At 43.1% G+C, this 15,435-nt stretch overlaps 2 pseudogenes across 1 annotated transcript; one reads left to right on the top strand and one right to left on the bottom strand.

The window, feature by feature from the left end:
* The first annotated feature begins 423 nt into the window (after positions 1–423).
* LOC116547559 lies at positions 424–1,466 on the top strand (annotated as a pseudogene). Its single transcript, XR_004267091.1, has one exon. The product of XR_004267091.1 is annotated as a prohibitin pseudogene (transcript).
* Positions 1,467–10,362: 8,896 nt separating this feature from the next.
* LOC116548804 lies at positions 10,363–15,044 on the bottom strand (annotated as a pseudogene).
* Between the last annotated feature and the right edge of the window lie 391 nt (positions 15,045–15,435).

Genomic DNA, 15,435 nt, shown 5'->3' with positions numbered 1-15,435 from the left:
AAGGCTACAGTAATCAAAACAGCATGGTACTAGTACCAAAACAGAGATATAGACCAACAGAACAGAGGCCTCAGAAATAACACCACACATCTACAACCATCTGATCTTTGACAGATCTGACAAAAACAAGCAATGGGGAAAGGATTCCCTATTTAATAAATGGTGTTGGGAAAACTGGCTAGCCATATGCAGAAAGCTGAAACTGGATCCCTTCCTTACACCTTACACAAAAATTAACTCAAGATAGATTAAAGATTTAAATGTAAGACCTAAAACCATAAAAACCCTAGAAGAAAACCTAGGCAATATCATTCAGGACATAGGCATGGGCAAAAACTTCATGACTAATATACCAAAAGCAATGGCAACAAAGGTCAAAATAGACAAATGGGATCTAATTAAACTTAAGAGCTTCTGCGGGGGAATTCATGTGGAGGTCAGAGTGGAAGCAGGTGTGAGAGGGTCCAGCAGAAGAAAACATGGCTGCCAAAGTGTTTGAGTCCATTGGCAAGTTTGGCCTGGCCTTAGCTGTTGCAGGAGGCGTGGTGAACTCGGCCTTATATAATGTGGATGCTGGGCACAGAGCTGTCATCTTTGACCAATTCCGTGGAGTACAGGACATTGCGGTAGGGGAAGGGACTCACTTTCTCATCCCATGGGTACACAAACCAATTATCTTTGACTGTCGTTCTCGGCCACGTAATGTGCCAGTCATCACTGGTAGCAAAGATTTACAGAATGTCAACATCACACTGTGCATCCTCTTCCGGCCCGTTGCTAGCCAGCTGCCTCGCATCTTCACCAGCATCGGAGAGGACTATGATGAGCGCGTGCTGCCGTCCATCATGACCGAGATCCTCAAGTCAGTGGTGGCTCGCTTTGATGCTGGAGAACTAATCACCCAGAGAGAGCTGGTCTCCAGGCAGGTGAGCGACGACCTTACAGAGCGAGCAAGCACCTTTGGGCTCATCCTGGACGATGTGTCCTTGACACATCTGACCTTCGGGAAGGAGTTCACAGAAGCGGTGGAAGCCAAACAGGTGGCTCAGCAGGAAGCAGAGAGGCCTGATTTGTGGTGGAAAAGGCTGAGCAGCAGAAAAAGGCGGCCATCATCTCTGCTGAGGGCGACTCCAAGGCAGCTGAGCTGATTGCCAACTCACTGGCCACTGCAGGGGACGGCCTGATCGAGCTGCACAAGCTGGAAACCGCGGAGGACATCGCGTACCAGCTGTCACGCTCTCGGAACATCACCTACCTGCCGGCGGGGCAGTCCGTGCTCCTCCAGCTGCCCCAGTGAGGGCCCACCCTACCAGCACCTCCACGGGCCGACTGGCCACAGCCCCAGTGATTCTTGACACCGCCTTCCTTCTGCCCCCGCCCCAGAAATCACTGTGAAATTTCATGATTGGCTTAAAGTGAAGGAAATAAAGGTAAAATCACTTAAAAAAAAAAAAAAAAAAAAAAAAGCTTCTGCGCAGCAAAAGAAATTATCATCAGTGTGAACAGGCAACCTACAGAATGGGAGAAAAATTTTGCAATCTACTCATCTGACAAAGGGCTAATATTCAGAATCTACAAAGAACTTAAACAAATTTACAAGAAAAAAACAACTCCATCAGAAAGTGGGCAAAGGATATGAACAGACACTTCTCAAAAGGAGACATTTATGCAGCCAACAAACATGAATAAAAGCTCATCATCATTGGTCATTAGAGAAATGCAAATCAAAACCACAATGAGATACCATCTCATGCCAGTTAGAATGGCGATCATTAAAAAGTCAGGAGACAGATGCTGGAGAGGATGTGGAGAGATAGGAATGCTTTTACATTTTACACTGTTGGTGGGACTGTAAATTAATTCAACCATTGTGGAAGACAGTGTAGCGATCCCTGAAGGATCTAGAAATGGAAATACCATTTGACCCAGCAATCACAGTACTGGGTATATACCCAAAGGACTATAAATCATTCTACTATAAAGGCATATGAACATGTATGTTTATTGCGGCACTGTTCACAGTAGCAAAGACTTGGAACCAACCCAAATGCCCATCAATGATAGACTGTATGAAGAAAATGTGGCACATATACACCATGGAATACTATGCAGCCATAAAAAAGGATGAGTTCATGTCCTTTGCAGGGACATGGATGAAGCTGGAAACCATCATTCTCAGCAAATTGACACAAGAACAGAAAACCAAACACCACATGTTCTCACTCATAAGTGGGAGTTGAGCAATGAGAACACATAAACACAGGGAGGGGAAAATCACACACTGGGGCCTCTCAGGGGGTGGGGGAGCAAGGGGAGGGATAGCATTAGGAGAAATACCTAATGTAGATGATGGAGTGATGGATGCCGCAAACCACCATGCCACGTGTATAACTATGTAACAAACTTGCATGTTCTGCACATGTACCCCAGAACTTAAAGTATATTTAAAAACATGTACAGTCTTATCAACAATACTTTCAGCACCTTAGCTTCTCTAATGCAAAGGCTACAGAGCAGGTCTATGTAAATGTTCCTGTAAATACTCTGTAAGGAATTGGCCTTTAGTCAGGCAATGTGCAATAAAGAAAGCACGTTGCTTCCCCCTTCCAGACACTCCAGAACCCAGACGGTAGTTTTCAATTGGATCAACTCAAGAGTATCTGCCAGGAATGCTTTCGGCTACAAATAAGGAAAGTATGACAAAAACTTGCTGGAACACTTAGGCATTTGTTGCATGGAACAAAAAGTCCAGGGCCGGTAGAAGGCTCCATGATGCCTGCAGGGCTTGTGATTTGCCCATCTTTGCTTCCCATCATTGTCAGTGTGTAGGCTCCTGATCTCATGAATGTTGCCTCATGGCTGGAAGGTGGCTTTTACATCTCCAGATACAGCACCTCACTTCAGGCAGAGAGAAGAAAAGGGGAAGTAGCAACATCCTATTTCCCAGATAATTTCAATTTATGTCTCATGGTCAGATATTTGTCACAGGCCATCCCTAGGCACACAGGAGTCTGGCAGAGTAAATGTTCTTTTGTCCAACATATTGCTACCCTAGCAAAATCAAATTTTCCTTACTATGAAGAAAAAAAGGATTTTATTAGCTCGGCAGCCAGCAATACCTGCCACACTGGCTCAGATATTCACATTTAGTTCTTTAGGGAACTATGGACACTCTTTAATTTGGGATTTTATAAAGAAAGCAAGAAAATTTGGGAGGGACCAAACTCATTCCGTGGAATTAACTGCTTGCAATTAACTTGAGCACGAATAAAGTGGCTCCAAACTACAAGCAATGACAATAATTCGGTCCCACATAATCCTTATCTGGAGGGAGTGATGTAACTCTTAACTGGGTTCAGCACAGGGAAATGTTTCTGCCTGGATCTTCATCTCCCATCATCTTCATTCTAATCCATTCACAGATGTTCTTTGGGTCCCACAATAATATCCAGTTGTTTTCCTCTAGTAGAGCTGATGGATAAATTGTACTCTCTCTGCCCATCGTCATCATCCATCCATCCGTCCATTTATTCATTCAATCTAACGTTTCTAAATTCAGTCGAAGTACTGTCTTGTCAACAACGCTTCTAGCACTTTAACTTTGCTAGTGCTAAGGTATAGAGCAGGTCTATGTAAGTGTTCCTTCAATGTGGTCTCAAAATGCTTTGTTTTTCTCTCTCCTTCAGGGCTGCACAGATACTTTATGTCACTCTCTGTTACGAGCAAGCTGTGATCTTCACTGCAAAAGTAGAAGCAGTTTTGCTGTCTGCCCTGATTTTTGACAGAAACGCAAACCTTTCTGCTAGGAAAAAAGTCCCCTTTTCAGAGCCATCACTGACTCTCTAAAATTAGGGAGATGCTCAGTGCAGCGTAATTAAGCAATGATTCTCGTCCTTCCCGCACCTAGCACCACTAGCCCGCAAGCACAGGATTTTTAACTCCACGGTGGGAGATAGGTGGAGTTCCTGTTTTCACACAGAGAGAAAACAAGAGCAAGAAAGTAATGGAACATTTTGATATTTTCCTCTAGGCTTGCACAAGTAAGTCAGGAGTCTCATCCTTAAGAATTGTAGTAAATATGATAATTTTTCTAAGAAATGGACAGAGACTTTCTTCCATGAACATACGTGAACACGTTATTTTCCTAAAGGTGTTAGGAGATATCTTGGAAATGCACAGACAGATGGTTTCTTATTCAGCTTGGGCTGCTATAACAAAATGCCACAGGGTGACACAGACCATAGACATTTGACTCTCATGATTCTGGAGGCTTGGAAGTCCAAGATCAAGGTATCCACAGGTTTGGTTCCTGGTGAGGGCTCTCTTCCTGGCTTGCAGACAGCCCCCTTCTTGCTATGTTCACATATGGTAAAGAGAACAAGCTCTGGTTTCTCTTCCTCTTGTCCCATCATGGAGGCCCCCATCCTAATGACCTCATCTAAACCTAATTACCTCCCAAAGGCCCCACACCAAAATACCATCCACTCGGATTTAGAGCTTCAACATATGAATTTGGGGGAGACACAAACCTTCAGTCCATAACCAATGGTCAAGAGTGGGTAAAAGGGGTATCCTAATAAAGATAACACAAAGAGGTGTTTTGGTTATTTATTGTTTTGCAATATCCACCCCAAATTTAGTGGCTTAAAGCAACAACCATTTTATCATATCTCATGATTCTGCGGGTTGCCTAGGGGTGGGCTGGCAGTTCCTCTACTGGTGTTGCTTAAGTTCTTTCTTGCAGCTGTAGTCAATTGGCAGCTAGGGCTGTCACTGGACTGAATGTCAAGGCCTCAGATGCCTAGGGGCCATGTGGCCTGTCTCCAGGTGATGGCTCATCCTCTAAGGCCTCTCCCTGTAGCCTGGCTCTACAGCAGAGGAAATTGGACTTCCTCCATAGCGGCTCAAGACATGGCCAAAGATTTCAGGTCTTTGTCACTCCTGGGCTCAGAAATCCAGAAACATCACTTTTTCCAAATTCTATTGGTCAAAGTGGTTATAGGTCAAACCCAGATTCGGTGGCAGAGAATGTATAAAGATGTACAAGGAGTTTTAATGCTTAAAGTGTGAAAAAGAAGAGAAGAAAAGGCACCAGACCAAACTTGCCTATTTCACAGCTGGATGTGTAGCCAGCACCAGTGGCCCACTGCGTATAATTTATGAGACATCCTGACTTTGGGGATCTGGGTTGTGAAATAGGGTTGTGTAAGATTTTGGAGTCAGGCTTAGAGCCAGAGAGACTGTCACTAATACATTCATTTCCTCGCCACAGCTCCACATATGTTTTTAATAATCCCTTCCTTGCAATGAAAATAAGGCCTACTTTAAAGCATCCAGAAAAAACGTAGAAAAATGGCCTCATTCTGCTATGAAGGGAGCCCTCGTGACCACCTATAACAGCGCCTTATTTAAACAAAACGTGTTGATTATTTTTAGCATAACTTAAGCCCCGGGAGACTAATGAGGTGTTAACGGTGTGTGTTAATTATGTGATTTTTGTTGTCTTCATTAAAGCTAAGATTCTCAATCCTATTTGCCACCTGAAGTCCCAGTGGAGACACATTACTCTTCCGACCCTGGTATCTTTTAGTTCCCTGCAGTTCACACAATCAGGTAAACATATTTTACTTCCCCTGCAGAGAATCAGATGAGCATGCTCACACACTCAGAGGACCTTGGATTCCCCCCTTTTAATTCTTATCCATTTTTAATCTCCATTATTAGTTGTCAGATCTTACAGTAAGTTCATGGTGTGGGAAGCTAGCGACACGAACTCTTATTTCATCATTTAGACCTAACTGTCCTTCACTCAACAGAAAACTGCCAGAGAAGCTGAAAACCAGGAAGAAGGAGAAGCACAAAAATCAGCTTTCATTGCTTTTGGCAAGCATTTTAATTAACCAAGGAATTGTGTTGAATACACACGACTCTGATTATTTTAAACTTCTGCAATATATGCTATACCTCTGTCCCGAGTGACGACACGTTCCATCCAGCATAACCTTTCCTTAGAAAGAGATAATCACCTAACCCAGACTCATTTGAAGTTGCAGTCAACGTCCCTTTCATGCCTTTCTCTGCATCGCTGATGTTCTGGAGTAACTTTATTTGGCAATGGTCTTAGGGGCCTTATTGCAAGTCCAGGAGGTAATGGATTTCAGGACTTCAGCCAAGGATGTCTTAATAATGGCCTCATCAGGCTGTATGAAGTTGTAATGAAAATAGCAGGTGAATCTGACTGGCAAATAGCACATTATGAGTCTTTCTCATACTTAGAGTTGTCTAAAAATGGAATGGGCTGTCACACGAGGTGATGAGCTTTCCATCAAAGAGTCAGGATGTTGAGGTGGGGGTCTCTTATGAGGTGAGGGTTAGACTCAATAATGTTTCGGGCCCCTTCCACCTTTCTAGATTCTACCATTGTTTTAAGTCCACACAATCCAGTAGTCTTGACTGGCAATTTGCAAGCTGGGTTTCATGATGGAATGTGATAGAGTGGAAAGCCAGGCAGTCCTGGGTTCAAATCCCTGCTCTAGCACTATGTGGTGAGCAGGTTACTTAAGCTCTCTCTGTCCCTGTAAATGAGCATTGAAGTATATTGCTACTACGGCTTTTGTAAATGTTAGAAATATTGCATTTAAAATGCGAGGCCCAAGGTAAGCAGTCAATAAATCACAGCTCTAGTTACCCTTAGGAATCTAATTCTCTTACTTTTTTATTGACTCTCCACTTCAGTGATACAGTCTTGGTTTATAAAACAGAAGAAATGAAGAGCTCGTAAAGACACAGGAACAAGGTTATGCTAATGCTGGGCCAGTTGAACAAAGCAGGCAGAGGAAATCTTCAGGAGTCACCAGGGAGAGTCTCCTGAGCAGGCAGAATCCTGCAGCATCGTTCCTTCCCAGGAAACGATATCAGCGTTGCTCAGTGCCCACAGTGTGCTGGGCACATTCGTGTGTTTTCCTAATTCTCCATACCATTGTCATACCAATTCTGAGAGGTGGACCTGATCATCTATCTCCATTTTAAAGAGGAGAAAATTGATGTTCAGAGACATAATGTGCCTGATCCAAGGCCATATGGCTATTCCCAGATCCATCTCACCCACTCCACAACCAAGTACCCTCAGCATTACGCTGCATCCTCCATTTACAGGGGAGAGTAAACACAGGTGTCCAGGTGCTGCCTGGGAGAGATACTCCCACCTGCCAGGATATGGTGATGGAAGACCAACCAAGGAGAGCCTCTGGGAAGCTAGTGTTTTCAATTTGTAGATTCTAAATTAATTGTGATTTGCCCTTAATTCATTATTTATCCATTTACCTTGGGCTTTACAGAGGGGATGTATGTGTCTCTTAGACCCTCATGTCCCCTCTTGACCATATGGTTCAAACAAAAAGGCATACAATGAAGTTACTCCCCCACCCCGTCTCCCAACTACCCAGTTCTCCTCTTTAGAGACAGCTAACCAGTTTCTATGTATACCCTGCCAGAGAGTTATGTTTTTGTTTTCTTTGTTTCTTTTTTTCTTTTTCTTTTTTTTTTTTTTGGTGATGGTGTCTGTCACCCAGGCTGGAGTGTGGTGGCGCAATCTCAGCTCACTACAACTTCCACCATCCAGGCTCAAGTGATCCTTCCACATTTGCACCCCAAGTAGCTGGGACCACAGGCACATGGCACCATACCTGGCCAATTTTTTTGTATTTTTGGTAAAGATGGGAGTTTCACCATGGGAGTTTCACCATGTTGACCAGGCTGGTCTCAAATTCCTGTACTCAAGCGATCTGCCCTCCTCGGCCTTCCAAAGTGTTGGGATTGCAGGCATGAGCCACCACAGCGGACCTGTTTTTGTTTTCTTAATTGAAGCAAAATGTATACAACATGCAATTAGCCATTTTAAAGTGTACGATTCAGTGGCATTTCACACACGCACAATGCTGTACAGCCACCACCACTCTTTAGTTTTCAAAACTTCATCACTCCAGAAACACAAGAAGCAAAATTACCCACTAAATAATCACTCATCATTCATTCCCTTTCCTCTGTTCCCTGGTAACCGCTAATCTGTTTTCTGTCTCCGTGGATTTGACTATTCTGTATATATTACATAAAAGGAATCATACAATATGTGACCTTTTGTGTCTGACTTCTTTCACTTAGCATAATGTTTGTGTGGTTCATCCAATTTGTAGCATTCATCAATCCTTCATTCCTTTTCATGGCTGAATATTATTCTGGTGAATGTCCATACCACCATTAATTTATCCACTGATGGACGGTTAGGTTGTTTTTGCTAATTGGTTATTATAAATAACACTTCTACAAACATTTGTTTCATGTTTCTGTGTGGACATATGTTTCCACTCCTCTTGGGTACATATATGGTAATTCTATGTTTAAGTTTTAAAGAATCCAGAGACTTTTTTTAATGCACAATAATTTCCCCCATTTTTACACAATTGCTCGAATACCATCCACACTGTGCAGCATTTTGCTTTATTCACCTGAAAGCAGGTTTTAGAGATCTTTTCAGTGGTGCGCTAGTAAATATTTAACAGCTGGCTCTTACAGGTTGAGCTATGCCCTGATTCATACCATTTATAGATTTTCATAATGCAACTCTCACCACGGCAAATTTTAAGTTGTTGCTGACTGCAAAATTAAGAAGAGATGCTAACAATCTGCCCTCACGAACTGGTCCAAACTGGCTGTAGCACTGTACCAGATCATTCGATATCAGAGCATGAAGAGCTGCCTCATTCTCCTTTACGTGTGCATAGCATGCCATTTTTTGACATGCTGTGATTTTTTAACCTGTCCCTGATGGCAGACACTTAGGTTGTTTCCAGTCTTTTACTTCCACAAACCAGGCTTTAACAGATAACCTCGTGTGCATGTCACTTTGCTCATGTGCAAATCTAGACGTAGACATGGTTCCATGACTTCATAAGAATCACCATGGGAGGAAAATCTTAAAAGGCAATTTATTACTTCATTGGACAGTCATGACTGATAGGAAGAATTTCATGCAAAGAAATAATCATTTTTGCCCCAGCTTCCTTGCAAATAAAATGGATACAAATGAACTAGCCATGTGCCAACACCAAAGAGTTCTCGTAAAACTTTGAAATGAAACTGAAAAATATGTTTTTCTTTTAAACATAGGAATTTCTATAAATACAAAGTCGCAAGGTCCACATTTAGTAACCTAAAGAGCTTTCACAAGTAGGTTGGTAGGGAAAAAGTGCCTGTTCCCAGGACATTGTGATTCTGCTCTAGAGTCTCATGAAGGTGAGATTCACAGCAAAGGAATTCAACAGCTGATTAGGAAATAGGGTAGTCAAAGAACTTTAGCCAGTTCTTATTTAGATGTTTTTTTTTTTTAACCAAGAAACTCTAGGACAACGTTTCTCAACTGTGCTTGTACAGACGCTCCTCAACTTATAAGGGGTTATGCCCAATAAACCCATCATAAATTGAAAATATTGTAGGTCAAAATGTATCTGGTTACATTCTTATAAACTATGGGAAAGTCAAACTACTGTAAGTTGAACCACTGTAACTCAGATGGTCCTCAATTTACAATGGAATGACATCTCAATAAACCCATCGTAAAGTCAAAAAACTGTAAGTCAAAACAATATAAGTTTGCGACCATCTGTGCTTTAGAATCATCCGGGAAGCTTTTAAAATCTTAGTACCTAGGCACAGCCAGATTAATGAAACTGGGCTGTTTGGAGTTGAGGACCCAGGCATCTGTATTTTCTAAAGCTACCCTGGTGATTCTACTGTTCAGCCAAGGTTGGGAAGAGAATATAAGAAAGGAGTCAAATTAGGGAAATAGGGAAACACATTTGTCAGGATTCTCTGGAGAAATAGAACCAGTAAGATGTGTGTGTGTTTGTGTTATGTGTGTGTGTGTGTATATATATGTATATGTGTGCGTATATACATATGTACACACACACATACAATTTACATATATATGTATGTATGTATGTATGTACGTACATACATATATGAGTTTTATTTTAAGGAATTGGCTTACATGATTATGGAGGCTGGAAAATCCAAAATCTGCAGGGTGGGCCGGGAGGCAGGAGACCTGGGGCCAGGAAGAATTAATGCTGCAGTTTAAGTCCTGAGGCCATCAGTGGGGACCCAGGGAAGAGCTGATGTTGCACTTCCATCTTAAAGCTGTCTGCTGATGAATTCTCTCTTATTCAGGGAGGTCAGTTTTATCTGGGACTTCAACTGATGACACAAAGCCCACCCATCTTATGGAAGGAAACCTGCTTTACTCAACGTCTCCTCATATGTTAATCTCATAGAAAAACACTCACAGAAATACATGGAATAATGTTTTTTTCTTTATGTGTTTGTTTTTAAAAGACATATTTATTCAGCATCATGATCAGACTATTACATTCAGCAATTAACAGCATGGGTGCAAAAAAGAAAGTCTACATTTAATGCTTTTTGTTGGAATGCTTTATACTTTCCACAGAACAGAAACTAAAATAACGTATTATGCAACTAATCACGAATACAGTCCTTGAGTTTTTTGCCCGTACACCTGAGTATTGTGTAACACATGTCTTCTTTGTGGCAGCTAGGCCCTGCCACCACTGTGCTTGGCTGAGTTTACAAATCTGTTGTAACCTGTAGCTTCCCTGTCACTTCTGTGGCTCACCTCTCCTGCCGAGCTTTGTTTCCTGGCAGTAATTAAAATCTTCTGCCACTGCCGTAGCTACTGCTGTTACGAAAACCTTAGTTTCATGGTTTGGCAAAGTATTGGCCTCCACTGCCATAGGAGCCAGAGCTTCTGCTTCCGTTTCCTCCCTTCATGGATTCAAAATTTGAAGACTGATCGTTTTAATTGCCAAAATCATCGTAGCTTCCAGCGCCTCCAAAATTGCCTCCATCATTACCAAATTCCTTATAGCCAACCCCACTGCCACCATATCCACCACCACCATGGCTGCCACCAAAGCCAGCCCAACCACTGAGCTTCCTCTATGACTAAAGTTGCCATTCCCCCCACAACCACCTCTATGACCCCACCAAAGTTTCCAGAACCATTTTGACCTCTTTGGCTGGATAAAGCACTAGCAATCTCTTGTGTGACAGGGTTTTCCTGACTTCACAGCTGTAGTCATTCATAGAATGGCATTTCTAAAGGACAGTCTTATCCATGGAATCATGGTCTTCAAAGGTTACAAAAGCAAAGCCCCTTTTCTTGCTACTGCCTCATTCAGTTATGATTTCAATCACTTCCGTTTTTCCAAACTGAAATAATCTCTTAGGTGATGCTCTTCAGTGTCTTCTTTAATGCCACCAACAAATACCTTTTTCACAGTTAGGAGGACACCTGGGCTTTGAGAATCTTCTCTCGAGACAGCTGTCTTTGGTTTCACAACTCTTCCATCCACCTTGTAGGGCCTTGCATTATTCATGGCTGCCTCCACCTCCTCTGCAATGGCACTGGTGACAAACCCAAAGCCCCTGGAGTGCTCGGTGTTTAGATCTCTCAGGCCACATGGTCCGCGAGAGTGAGCCTTCCCCATTGCTCAAAATGGCCCATCAGACTCCTCAGGTGTTTCAAAGCTCAAGCCCCTGATATAGAGCTTCTGCACCTGTTCAGGCTCCTTAGGAGACTGGCTTAGACATGACGGCAGTGGGAAGAGAGACTTTAATGATGAATCCTCTGGAACGTCCCTGGGCAGAAAGCCAGAATAATGTTTCACCACATATCTGAGCACCATGGCCCCACCAAGTTGACACATAAAATTAACGATCACAATTTAAGTTGTTTGGAAATACTCAAAAACCTCATGTTTAGGGAGTGAAGACAGAAGTTTGGTAGTTGTTTGAAATTGTGCTTCTCTTGTTTAGTTACAAACAGAGATTCTCCGAACTTCCTCCATGGCTCCCGCAAGATGAATCTCTTACTTATCATTTGTAAGCCCTGTTCTCAGAGCCCACAGATTTTATTAAAATTAAGGATTATGAGAAGATAAAGTGTTTTTTAAATTTTCATTATCTCTAAATTGGATGTTTTTATTAGAAGATTATCAACTTTTTTGTCAGTGGGTACAAGTGTTATAAAATGTGCAAAGAGATTCATTTTAAGTTATGAATATATCTTCTTAAGAAAATAAGATCCTGCCATCTTGAAAGAACCCTAGTGTCCAAACCCAGAACTCACAAAGATTGGTGACAAGAGTTCTGTTGATCTCATAGAAGGGATCCATGATTTATTGGGAAAATTCTGGACAAACAAATTATCCTTTCTCCCCTTTATAAAAGAGCTTTGGAAGCTTCCCATGTCACCAGCAATAGGGTTTGCTGTCTTCCATATGTGATTGGAAATTTTATTTAGAATTCACTTTTTGTGAGCAGCTGGCCATCAGGTTGCCTGGATTTCCTGAGGTGTTTCATCTCAGGTAACAGGTGAGAACGTGAAGCCCTTTGGCTGATCAGCAGTCTCAGCTCTGCACGTCCAGCTGGCCTTGCGTCCTCTCCCCTGGTTCAGGCTCTAGGCTCAGAGTGCACACTCGAAATATTCCATCCAGTGAGAAGGCGCAGGCCATGTGGAAAAAGCAGGGGGTCTGAGAACTCACGCTAAGCTTCTCACAGTGGCCACATGCAACGGTGTTTCCCAGGGATCTTAGGTTCTGCCTGGAGCCACTTTTATACTGGGGAACCAGCTGACTGGTAAAGCAGGGACTGCTGTGAGTCAGCAGGAAATTGAGTCAGCCTCATTGATTTGGAGTAGGAGGGTGTGGGCTGAGTTTGTGGGGACGCTGAATGGATTTTTGTGGTCATGAAGATAGCTTCATTTGGCCAGCTCTGAATTGACTAGCATCCATGCAGGCCCAGAAGCAGAAGAGTTCGTTAAAGGTAAGACAACCTTGTGGCAGATCGCAGCCCTGAAACAGGAACTGTGACACTTGGATCTGCCTTGTTTTAGAGACTTGAGGAAATGGGGCAATAGCAAGGGGTCTCTCCCACATGGCTTCGCTGCTTACACAAGAGGGCACATGGGAAGAGCTATCCAAGCATGAGAGACAGCCTGACCCAATGCAGTGCTGTACTCCTGTCCTGTTCCCTGCTAAAGTTCAGCAGAGCCTCGGTTTTCTGTGTAGAACAGTTCAGGAACGACATGGATGTGAGAACCCTTCTGCTGTATTTGGTCCTGGTTGTGTAGGCAGGACTCGTATGTACTAGTCCCAGATGCTCCTGTTGTTAAAACATTGAAATATTTTCATACAACCTGGTAAATAGACATTGACTCAAGCTCTCTGTTTGCTTCCCAACTGTCAGCTACCCAGCCTTTCTTCTCGAACCTCATGAGCTTCCCCAGGATCCAGAAACGAAAGGGTTAATTCCTGGCACAGTGGGGCACCCAGAAAATCTGATTCAGTCTTTCTCTTGGAAAAACAAAAAACCCAGTAACAAAACCCAGAGTTCAGAAAAATTGGGGCAAAATTTATACCATTCTCAATAGACAGAAATTATAGTTTGTTGGGGAAATGGAAAACCCAAATACCCCTTATCTCCTTTATAAAGGGGCTTTGGAGATCTTCCATATTACCAGCAATAGGATTTACTTTCTTCCATAAATGATCGTAGGCTTCAGCACCAGGGCCAGCTACCAATCCAGTTGGATTGGTCTTCGACAACACAGAGGTGGTTAAACACAGCGACCATCCCCACTGAGTGTGGACATGTGTGTGTTCTGTTAAATGGAAGTGTTGGGCTAGTAACCCAAGGGACTATATCTGTGGCCCTGCTCACATAGTTAGCAGAAAATATCCCATCATTCTATCCAGTGAGTTCCAGCGGTTTTAGTGCTTTGGGCATCTCTCTCACATATTTGGGCACAGACCCTTGGGTTCTGCCACTTGGGTCTCTTCGTACCACCATATGGTGCCTCTGCCCGCAGTGATTATCTTCTGGTGGCCTCACTGCTACCTGCAGCCTGACCTCAGGGAGGGATTGCTGACCTCCGTGTGTCCACTTATTCTCACTCATGGGAAGGCCCATCCTCTTGCTTGCCACAGCAAATCAGAGACCAGGGTGTCATTCTTGTTGAGAACTAGCCTAGGTGTGGGAATAATGGCAGGAACGTAAAAGCCAGGTAAAAACACAGATTTGATGAACTTAGGCCTATCCCAGCATTTTTGCAGGTCAGTTTCCTAGACTGCATCTTGCTGGCCACTTTGGGGCTGGGCTGGGCTTCCCTGAGCAGCTCTCAAAAGCACCCCAGATGTCCCCACACTTTAAAGTCCAGGCCAAGCTCCAAAAAGAGGAAGTGCTTTTCTCACCTACATCTGGGGCCCAAGACCAAAAGCTTGGTCAAAATGAAATAACACCAAACTCAGTTTCTCTTCGAGGGTTCAAACATTTTGCAAAGGAGTCAGACCTGGAGTCATCCAAGTACAGAATAGTCTTCAATTCCCATTTACCGCAATGGCGTTATATTGTTATTTCCATTTTGTGGAAGAGAAGTGGAAGCCCAGAGATGTTTAACAACTCAACTAAACTCACACAGCCTGTAAAACTTCTTAGGTCTTGTACCTGGATGATCACTCCAAAATCCATGCTTTTAAACCATTACATAAAGCACTTTTCTCGTGGGGATGTGGAGAGTTCTTTAAAGTCTTTAATCACCAACAAGTTGCAAAAGCATGAAAGGCATATGGAGCTTCTAAGTTAGGCATGAAGGCAAGCTTGAAGGGCTTTCCTGGGTTTCATATGAAACAGAAGCCAATAACAAGAAGCTTAGAAGAGGATACATCAGTGGAGTGATTTTGAAATTTCTGGGTTAACTTTTGCACCATCTTACCTGTGATGCCCGGACAGGTGGCTTCAATCACAGCACTAGTGTTCTTGAGTTCCTCAATTGCCCTGTTCCTTCTAACATTATCCACACACAGCTGTCTAAGATCAGCAAACACAGGTGCAGTGGCTACAACCAGCTGAGTGTTTTCACAGCACCTTGATCTGCCACGTTCTGTCGTTTCTTTTGTATCAGGCATCTTTCCATTGTGATAAAGCTCCATTTGGGCTGAGTATGATCTTCCCAGCTGATCTTTTCCAATCAAATTTGTCATTGTTATATCTCTTCCTTCTATCCTTAAAATCTACACATCAGTTGAATCCATACATCAGGTTTCTGATTTACTTGCTGGCACCACAGAAATGCCCTTATGGTTTCCAAGTAATCTCTTTGGTTCCCCATGTAGGTGAGAAACTATTCCCAGACTGAATCCTCTGGGGACAGGAACCATGTCTTAAGCATGTGTGTCTTTTTCTCAGCTCCTGGCACTGCACCTGCTGTAGACACAGTGGAATTTCCTTACCACCCACTTCAAGTCCATCTCATGGCAACTCTAAACCATTTCTGTGTATCTCTGCTGCGCAGAGAAG

The sequence above is a fragment of the Sapajus apella genome, unplaced genomic scaffold (genome assembly GCF_009761245.1).
Source record: "Sapajus apella isolate SASKATOON/1434 unplaced genomic scaffold, GSC_monkey_1.0 scaffold5, whole genome shotgun sequence".
Lineage (NCBI taxonomy): Eukaryota > Metazoa > Chordata > Mammalia > Primates > Cebidae > Sapajus > Sapajus apella.
The sequence above is the reverse complement of the archived record's forward strand: the minus strand, read 5'-3'. Positions and strand labels throughout refer to the sequence as shown.